Source organism: Marmota marmota, unplaced genomic scaffold (genome assembly GCF_001458135.2).
Source record: "Marmota marmota marmota unplaced genomic scaffold, marMar, whole genome shotgun sequence".
Lineage (NCBI taxonomy): Eukaryota > Metazoa > Chordata > Mammalia > Rodentia > Sciuridae > Marmota > Marmota marmota.
Window position 1 is genome coordinate 16543400 of NW_026000221.1, and position 9052 is coordinate 16552451.

Sequence of the window (9052 nt, forward strand, 5' to 3'; positions counted from 1 at the left end):
TATATATATATATATATATATATATATATATATATATATATATATAATATATATATTTATAGATATGCAAAAATACAAGTTCTTATTTCAAAACTAAAACTTGTTTCATATTTTTCCTGATTAAAACCTCCGATAATCATTTCAAGTGAACATGTTTCTTTTAAACAGGTGTTTGTAAAAATCATACACTGTGTATGTATCCCTTTTCATATATTTTGGTCTTGACATATTATTCTGCTTTCTAATATAGTACTATATGTCTGTTGTGTCTTATCTCCTTTGCAGTTTCCATTAAGGAGTCCTTATTTTGGAAATGACAGCAAGGTATTATTTTTGGAGACAAGTTGTGTCCTTGTATTTCCTGTTAGGGAAGACTTGACAGTGAAAAGTAAAAGATGTATTCTTAAAACCCTACCAATGCTTATGCGAACTGAATTATTTAGTTTCATTCAATTATCATTCAAATATGGCATGTAATTGTGAAACTTATGGAACTATGAAAGTGGAAATTTATAATGATGCAGGCTTAATTTCATTAATTTAATGCATAAAGCACATATTACACAGAGACAGACGTCAAATTAAAAACTCTCAGACTCTAATTAGCTTTAGAAATCTCTTATGTCTAATTGATATGGCTGTCATAATTAATTTAAATAGTGATTTCAACCTGGCTATGATACAGAAAAATACCTCATTAATACTATTTAAAGAGAACCGACGTAAGATATGGATATATATATATATATATATAAATACACACACACACACACACACACACAGATTATTCATATATACATACACACACATATATGTATCCTTTTTAGATTCTTCTAGATACCCAATACATCACATTACAAATACAGCTCTAAATATTTGATATTTATGAGTGAATTATCATAGTCACTTTTGAAAATCCTATGATTAACTCAAGTTTTTAAAATTCACAGAATATTCAGAATATTTATTTTAATCACTAGTTCTGAATGCCTTCTACCAAAATTATGCAAGTGAACTATTTGACTGATTAGGGAATCTTTCATAGAATTCTCACTTTCATAGATGTTTTAACAAGACAGATAGATGATACATTGATAGATAAATGACAGACTGACAGATTGAAGGTTGGTGAGAGACAAACAGGTTAGTGAAGGAAAAAAAATCTAGGTAAAGCCTATAGTGATATGAAATAATTAGCTATTAAAAAACAAAATAAATTGTTGTTTTTCCTGTTTAAAGTTGGAAACCCATATTCCATTACTGTATCATCTGAATACCTCAGTGTTTATGAAGGTATTCATGTATTCCTGTAGCTGTATATGAGTATAGTTGTCCAAATCTATAAAATATCCTCAAGGGGCAGGGATCATGGCTCAGTGATTGAGCCCTAGTCTAGCATGTGTGAAGCATTGGGTTTGACCTTCAGCACTACTTAAAAAAAATGAATAAATAAAATAAAATAAAGTTATAAAAAAATGTCCTCAAATTGAATTGGGTTCTAATTAAAAAGGCCCATCTACAACATGTCTCTATGAGAAGCTAGATGAAAGCATTCATTGATAATGAAAATTTCCATTAAAAATAAAACAAAACAACAACAAATAAAGACAGTAGACATCTTAGAAAAATAAATATTGTAATCTTGCCATATAGCTTTCTTAAAATGTGGCTATATCACAGTGAATAAATGGAGACTTCTAATTAAACAGCAGCCCATAATTTAGAGCCATTGACAAAACATGTTAGATATTTTTAAAAAATATAATAAAAGTACATATGAACTCACTACCACTTAATTTCTTCCTTTGGGATGTCTACATATGTCTCATTTTCCAGGAAAGAGTGAGAAGAATGCATCCTAGATTGATAGAACAATTAGGTTTTTCCTCCCTTAGTCTTTGCCTAATTTTGGGAGGTGGAATCCTCACATCTCACCTCAAGAATTCCTCTTTACTACAGACATTCAGGGTCTTCAAATGCTTGTTTTCCTCCTGTCCTTTTCCAAGTTGGTTCCCACCCTCACACAGCGCCCTGGCCTGACTCTAAGCCACATGCTATTTTAAGGGATTTGGAGCAACACAACACATTCTCTTTGTTTTCTTGTAAAATACCAAAATGAAGTTATTTTTCCCATAGCTTCCTATAATGCTTTTCAAATTCAATGTATATATGAAATTCCCATTACTCTGGTTTCCCATAAGGAATACATTTGCTATCTCATTATATATGGTCCAGACTTAGCTGAGTCACCCTGAGCTTTCTAAGAAAGTTTAGAGGATTCTCCACCACAAGTGCATGGAGAGCTAAGAAATGACCTACTAAAGACACGTTTGCTTAAGTCATGGCACCTGTGAACATTGACTGATGTGGTAAAATGGTGGGTATTTTCCTGCAAGGTGGTGCCTTTGTGTAACCACATGTGTCCTTAAAAAAAAAGGCAGAGGTAGTTTTCATAAAAACACATGTAGCCCATGGTCCATGGGAAGAAGAAGGAAGAGGTTTAGTGTAGTGGCTACAACCAGTTAATGCTACAGTCATCAGAACCTGGAAAAGACAAAGAACCAATTCTTCTCTTGAACTCCAATGTAATACAGCCTTACCACACCCTGATTTCAGACTTCAGGCTCCAAGGATGTCAGGAAAGGCACTAAGCTTTTGGTAATTTGCTAATATAGCCCCAAGAAACATACTGTGATACAATATAAGCTTTTGAATCAGTTTAATTGCTTGGCAGCTTGTGACCTTGGATAATTTCTGACTGTCTTAACTTCTACATCTGTAAAATTACTGTAAAACACTTCCATGGAATTGTTGTGAAGGTTTTTGAGAAAAAGTACTATATTATAACAGATAAGCATAATGACTGACATAAAATAAAGATAAACATTAGATATCACCTACTGTTCTATCTTACTAAATTTAAATAATAATACAAGATACCCCTTTCAATTTATCCTCCATAACTGCTATAGCAGAACAAACCAGTGACTCATGCACAATCATTTGCAGAAATTTATTTAGCTACTTAAACTAACAGCTATATGGGGGTAATTTTGCTCCACTGAGTATTTTCATGTTAGTTGACAGAAATGCTATTCCAACATTTTCTCTAAGGAATTTCTAAGATAAAAAAAGACAAGGAGGGGAACACCTGACTATTCCAACGACTTTAAGTAGAAATCCTATAAAATTGTAGGCAGAGAGTTAATGGAATATTTTGGGCTGAGACCTCCCAAACTATAAAAAATGTTAGAGCTATCATTGCCAATATTGTATTAATTGCATTAAAGAAAAATAACTCCATATATGCTACATGCACTAATTCCCTCGTAGACACAAAGACACCTTTGCTCTTCCTTTCTTCCTCTCTCCTACCACCTCCTCCCAGGTGCACATTTACCCCCAGGTGTCATGTACCCCATTACACCTGGGGGTAAATGTGAACCTGGGAAAAGAGACAGTTGTCCTCCCCTTGTGTAGTGTCTTGATATGAAATGTTTTCTCAGTGAAACTGTTCTCCACCCATCCTAAGAAACTGATTATTTCAAAAATCAGGAGACAGTAGATGACATAAAGACTAATAATTGAAGTATCAATGACAACTTCTCTGCTGAGGTTTGGCTCCCCTAATTTTTGTTTTTAATCTCATTTATCTTGCCCATGTTCTTTATAGAAGCTTAAGAAAAAAGAGCTAAAATTTTTTATGACATTTCTTGAAGATAGATGTGGCCATCTGATATGATTTTGCCTATGAATATGGTGTAAGTTTTCTTTGCTGACATTGTATCCTTATCCCTGATTCTTATTACAAGTATGGATGTGATGTCTGGTACTGGGCCGCCATTTGGTAACTAGTGAGTTGAAAACATGAGATAAAGGTAATACACATTCAAAAATATTTCATGAGAATTCCTGCTTTCACTTTATGAGCTGCTGAACTTTTAATTTCACCTGATATATTCAGCCCTTGCATATGACTTCTTTATTGCTTGATACTGAATGCATTCCTGTTATGATTTAGATATGTGGTGTCCCCCAATGCAAGGATCTTCAGGGGTGAAATGATTAGGTTATGATAGCATTTACCTAATGAGTAGATTAATCCACTGATAGGGATTAACTGGAAGGTAACAGTAGGCAGGTAGGATATAGCTAAAGGAGAAGGGTCTCTAGGGACATGTCTTTGGGCAATATTTCATGTCAGGTCTTTTGGTCACAGTGAAGAAAACACTGACTAAAACAATTCCTAACTGAGGTAGATTGGGAAGTATCAAATGAAGACAGTTTATGAACCGCAGGCAAATTGCTGAATTTATTCTACAACCATGAGCATCTGCTGAAAATTTCAAACTAGAAATTGAAATGTTCATGTTTTATTTTGTTAAAAGTGTTAATGTACATTAAGAACCCATTTAAAAGAACACTAAAGTGGTTAAGAGAAACAAAAGAGCACTGGAGTTTCATGGAATACCCCAATTTAATAAACTATAGAGGATAATCACATCTTAATTTGCCAGGGTTCTCATGTTACATGTGCTATTTTTTTTTTTTCTAGCTGTGTGATTTGGTAAATAAGTTCTCTGCACTTCAGCTGTTCACCTGTGGAACCATGGTAATAGAAGTGATGTCTCACAAAATTGTTATAAAAATTAAATGAATATAATTAGTTAAACACATAACAGTGTTGGGCAAAAATAGGCAGTTTGTATGTTTGATAAGTAAATAGGATAATAAGTATGTAAATGAATCATTATTATTAGGTGTAAGAGTCAAAACTATTTCAATTTTCCTAATAGCTAGCCTTTGGTTTTCCATTTAATTCTTTATGCATACACAATTAAAACTTTTCATTAAAAAAGAATTTTTTTTTCAAAAAATGACTATTTATTTTTTAAAAATTACTAATTCTTTTAGCCCAAAATATAAAATAGTTGCAGAATTATCAATCTTATGCATGAAAACTTATCATAGTACCCTGTGAAAATGTAAGCAATGTTAAAACTGCATAAGATGAGTAATGTTGCAAAGCTAAAGCTAAGTATGAACATGCTTGCATGCAGGCACGTGCTCACGTGCACACACACACACGAACCACAAAAAGGAGAAAATAATTTCAAAATTGTTTTCATATGGAGAAGATGAAATATTTAATTTCATTTTCTGGAAAGCTTGCAGTAACCATGAAAATATATTTTTTTATAAAGGAAATAGAAGAAAACAATACTATGTGAGTATGTATGTATATATACACACATCCTATTTTCTATATGTACCTGTGTGGTGTGTGTATATGCATGTGTGTCTCCTACTTCTGCCATTTGATCTTACCTACAAAAATTTTCAGGTGTTTTTTTTTTTCAAGGAATTAGCAACTGCATGCAAATTTTCATTTTGAAAGTGGCCTTCCAGTGGTGAATTTGATAATTGTATGAAAATGAAGAGTTTTAATAAGCTGTGGCAACATAATAAACTGTCATAGAGGACTAATTATCACTTAAGGACTCACAATAGCTGTCATCTTTTCATACTGAGAATGCAGACCCTAAACAAGCATAGAAAAAGGAAAAACAATCAACTTCTACAGAAGCATGCAAAAGAGCTATTTTCTGCCTTGCTAGAAGTAATGAAAGGACGAAATGTGAATAGTCATTCATCATGCAAATGAATGGAGTCATTTGTTAGATTTCTATTTTATGGAACTGAAAGGCGCTCAAAAGATCTTTATTAAAAAATTTTTAAAAGAACTTTTTTATACATTTTAAAAATTTCTTAGCAAAATGAAGTTTGCTACTTCCTTAAACATCTCCCTGGTCATACAAGTTCCTCTGTAAACACTATTTCTGTTATTTTTTTAAAAATGTATTTTTTATAACACTACTAGATTCTATTTATTGGGAAATCTACCAGTTAGAAATGCCAAAGTATCTGTAAATGTAATCAAATTACATAATTATAAGACACAAAGGACTGAAGACTTGAATATGTGTGATAAAGATGGCAGAAGATTATTTTTGAATATTCCGACTTTATCAAAAGACAAAATCTTTTCATCTCATCTCACATCTTCTCAAATTAAGTTTATGACTGTTCAGATTTTCATTCATTTATTTATCTATTTATTTATTTATTTATTGCTTGGGTTGAACCCAGTGTCTTGTGCATGCTTAGGCAAGCATTCTACCACCAACCTATATCCCTGGGCACAAGTGTTCACATATAACAGATTTTGTTTCAATTTGGTCTTTCCTTAGTCCAAGCCCTAGTCTGGTTATGCTTTTTTTTTTTTTTTTTTTCCCCTCAAGAAGCCCAGAAGTATGAACTTTACTTCCAGTGAAAATGTGAAAAGACTGGAAGAATTTGATCCTTAGTAACCTCAAGAGAATGTCCAAAAACATTAAGAAAGTCAAACATATATAATGCAAAAAGAATACTGTGATAGACTGACTTCCAGAAAGAAAAGTCAGTTATCTAGTTTTGGTTGGATAGGCAGTGTAGAAGGTCTATCCAACACAGAAGCCCTAAACTATACCTCGTCCCACTATTGCAAATGCTCCCCTCTTCTGTCAGAAGTGACTTTCAGGAGACGTAATGGGCAGCCACCTCTTCATTTTTCCTTTTTTTCTCATTTTTGGAGTCATAAAAAAATCACAGCATTCAAAAGCAACATAATATATATTAAAAATTAGAAAATGACTGTATACACTAGGAATAGGCACAGGCTCAGGATAGAGTCAAGAATATCTTATATTTATACTACAGGCCATCCTTGGCACAGAGACATCATACAACAAATTTTTAAAAGAACAAAGCCAATAACAAAAATGGCAAAATCCTGAAGAAGAGAGGAGTCTGACTTATCATAATATTAGATTCAGATATCCAGCTTTCATCAATAAAATCACAAGTTACACTAAGAAACTGGAAGTAATATGAAGTCAATAAACATTGTCCCCAGAAAGGATTTTACTGAAAACTAAAAATAAAATGTTAAAGCAGCTATCTTAAAATTTGTCAAATAACTAAGGGGAAGCGACAAAGGTCAAGAAAATAATGCATAAACAAAATAGAAACACCGCTGAAAAGAGAAAAAAAATTAAAAAATTCAAGAGAAATTTTGTAACCAAAAAGTATAATAACTGAAATAGAAATTTTAATAGCAAGAATCAAAAGCAGATTTGAGCAGGTGGAAGATAGAATCAGCAAAATTGAAGACAAGATAATGAAAATTATTGAATCTAGTGGAGAGAAAGACACAACACTGGAGGAAAAAAATAGAACCTAAATGAACTGTGAGACACTATTACACAGTGTGAGAGACACAGAAGGAAAAAAGGAAGAGAAAATAGCAGAAAGAATGTTTAAATATGTGGCTGAAAACACTAAAACTGATAAAAGTCCAGGAAGTTCAAAAAACTCTAGGTAGGATAACATCAAAGAAACTCACACCAACATTTATAGTCAAAATTTAAAAAGTCAAAGACAAAGGAAATCTTGAAAGCAGCAAGAGAGAAGTGAGTTATTACATACAAGGTACTCCAAATGGTAACGTGATATTTCTCATTAGAAATTTCTCAGAATGCATTGAGCTGATACAGTCAAGCTGCTGAAAGGATAAAGCTGCACCAAAAATTTAATATCCAGCAAAAAAAGGTAAATTTTATATTCCCAGGTAAACAAAAGATGGTCTTTTTTTCCTGCAAGAAATGCTTAAGTTATTCTTGCAGGCTAAAATGAAAGGATACTATAGGGTACCTCCAAGCCCTGTGAAGAAATAAACATAAATGTAAATACATAGATAATTATAAAAACTAGCCTTATCATAAAGAGTTTTGTAACACCACATTTTGTTTTCTCCATAATATAAGAGATTAATGTATTTAAAATTATTAGTTTGCAGTTCGGGGCACACAATTTATAAGATTTTAATTTTGTAACATCCAAAGTAAAAACATAAAAGAAATTAAAGTTTTCTAAAAAGAACAAATGAACTAAACACCATAGAGTAGCTATAAGTAATATAAAAACAAATTTAAAAGTGACAGAAATAAATCTGTCCTCATCAGTGATTGCTTTAAATGTAAATGCATTATACACTTCAACCAAAAGACTGAACATTGGAAGAATGCTTTTAAACTATGATCCAACTACAGGTTTCCCACAAAAGACTCACTTTATATCCAAAACCACAGCTACATTGAAAAATAAAGGATGAAAAAAAGATACTGGTTGCAAATAGTAACCGAAAGAGAGCAAAGATATTTATAGCTATATTGTACTAAATATATTTGAATCAAATAAAGGTTAAGAAAGACAAATAAGGATATTACATATTTATGAAAGGTTAGATTCAGCAAAGTGAGTATGTACCTAATAACAGACCATCAAAACACAGGGATCATGAGTTCAAAGCCAGTCTCAGCAAAATCAAAGCACTCAGCAACAGAGTGGGACCTGTTCTTTAAATAAAATACAATCTGGAGTTTCAAGATGGCAGACCAGAAGGAGGCAGCATTCTGTGTTGCTCTGTGATCCAGATCTCACCTAGTCAGAATATTGCATCTCTGAGAGTGTTAGAGGACCCCATACAGCTGCTCTCTGCAGAAATCAACAGCGCTGTGACCCCGCGCAGGGCTTGGGCCTCAGTGTTAGAGCAGGACCCAAAGCCTGAAGTTCCAGTTCACACAAGACTGAGCAACCTATCAACATATCTGCAGACTGCCAAGTCTTTGCTCCACTCCCACGCAAGTCACTCAGCTGCTACCTACCCACAGCACAACGCCATTGCCAGGCTCCCCCCACCTCACCAGACACTCCCGCGCTGAGAGCAGACTGCCGCCATCTTGGCTCAACATTCTCGCCATATGAGGTGGGCAGTTCCCAGATCAGATCTCCAGGCCAGCGGATTTTCACAGAAATCACCAGCGCTGCGACCACCCTCGCAGAAATCAGAGCCTCTGGGCTCAAGTAAGTCTCTGGATTCCGGACCCAAAGCCCGCAGTTGTAGCTCACATACAGCTCACAAGCAGCTTAGCAGAAACACCCCCCCCCTGCC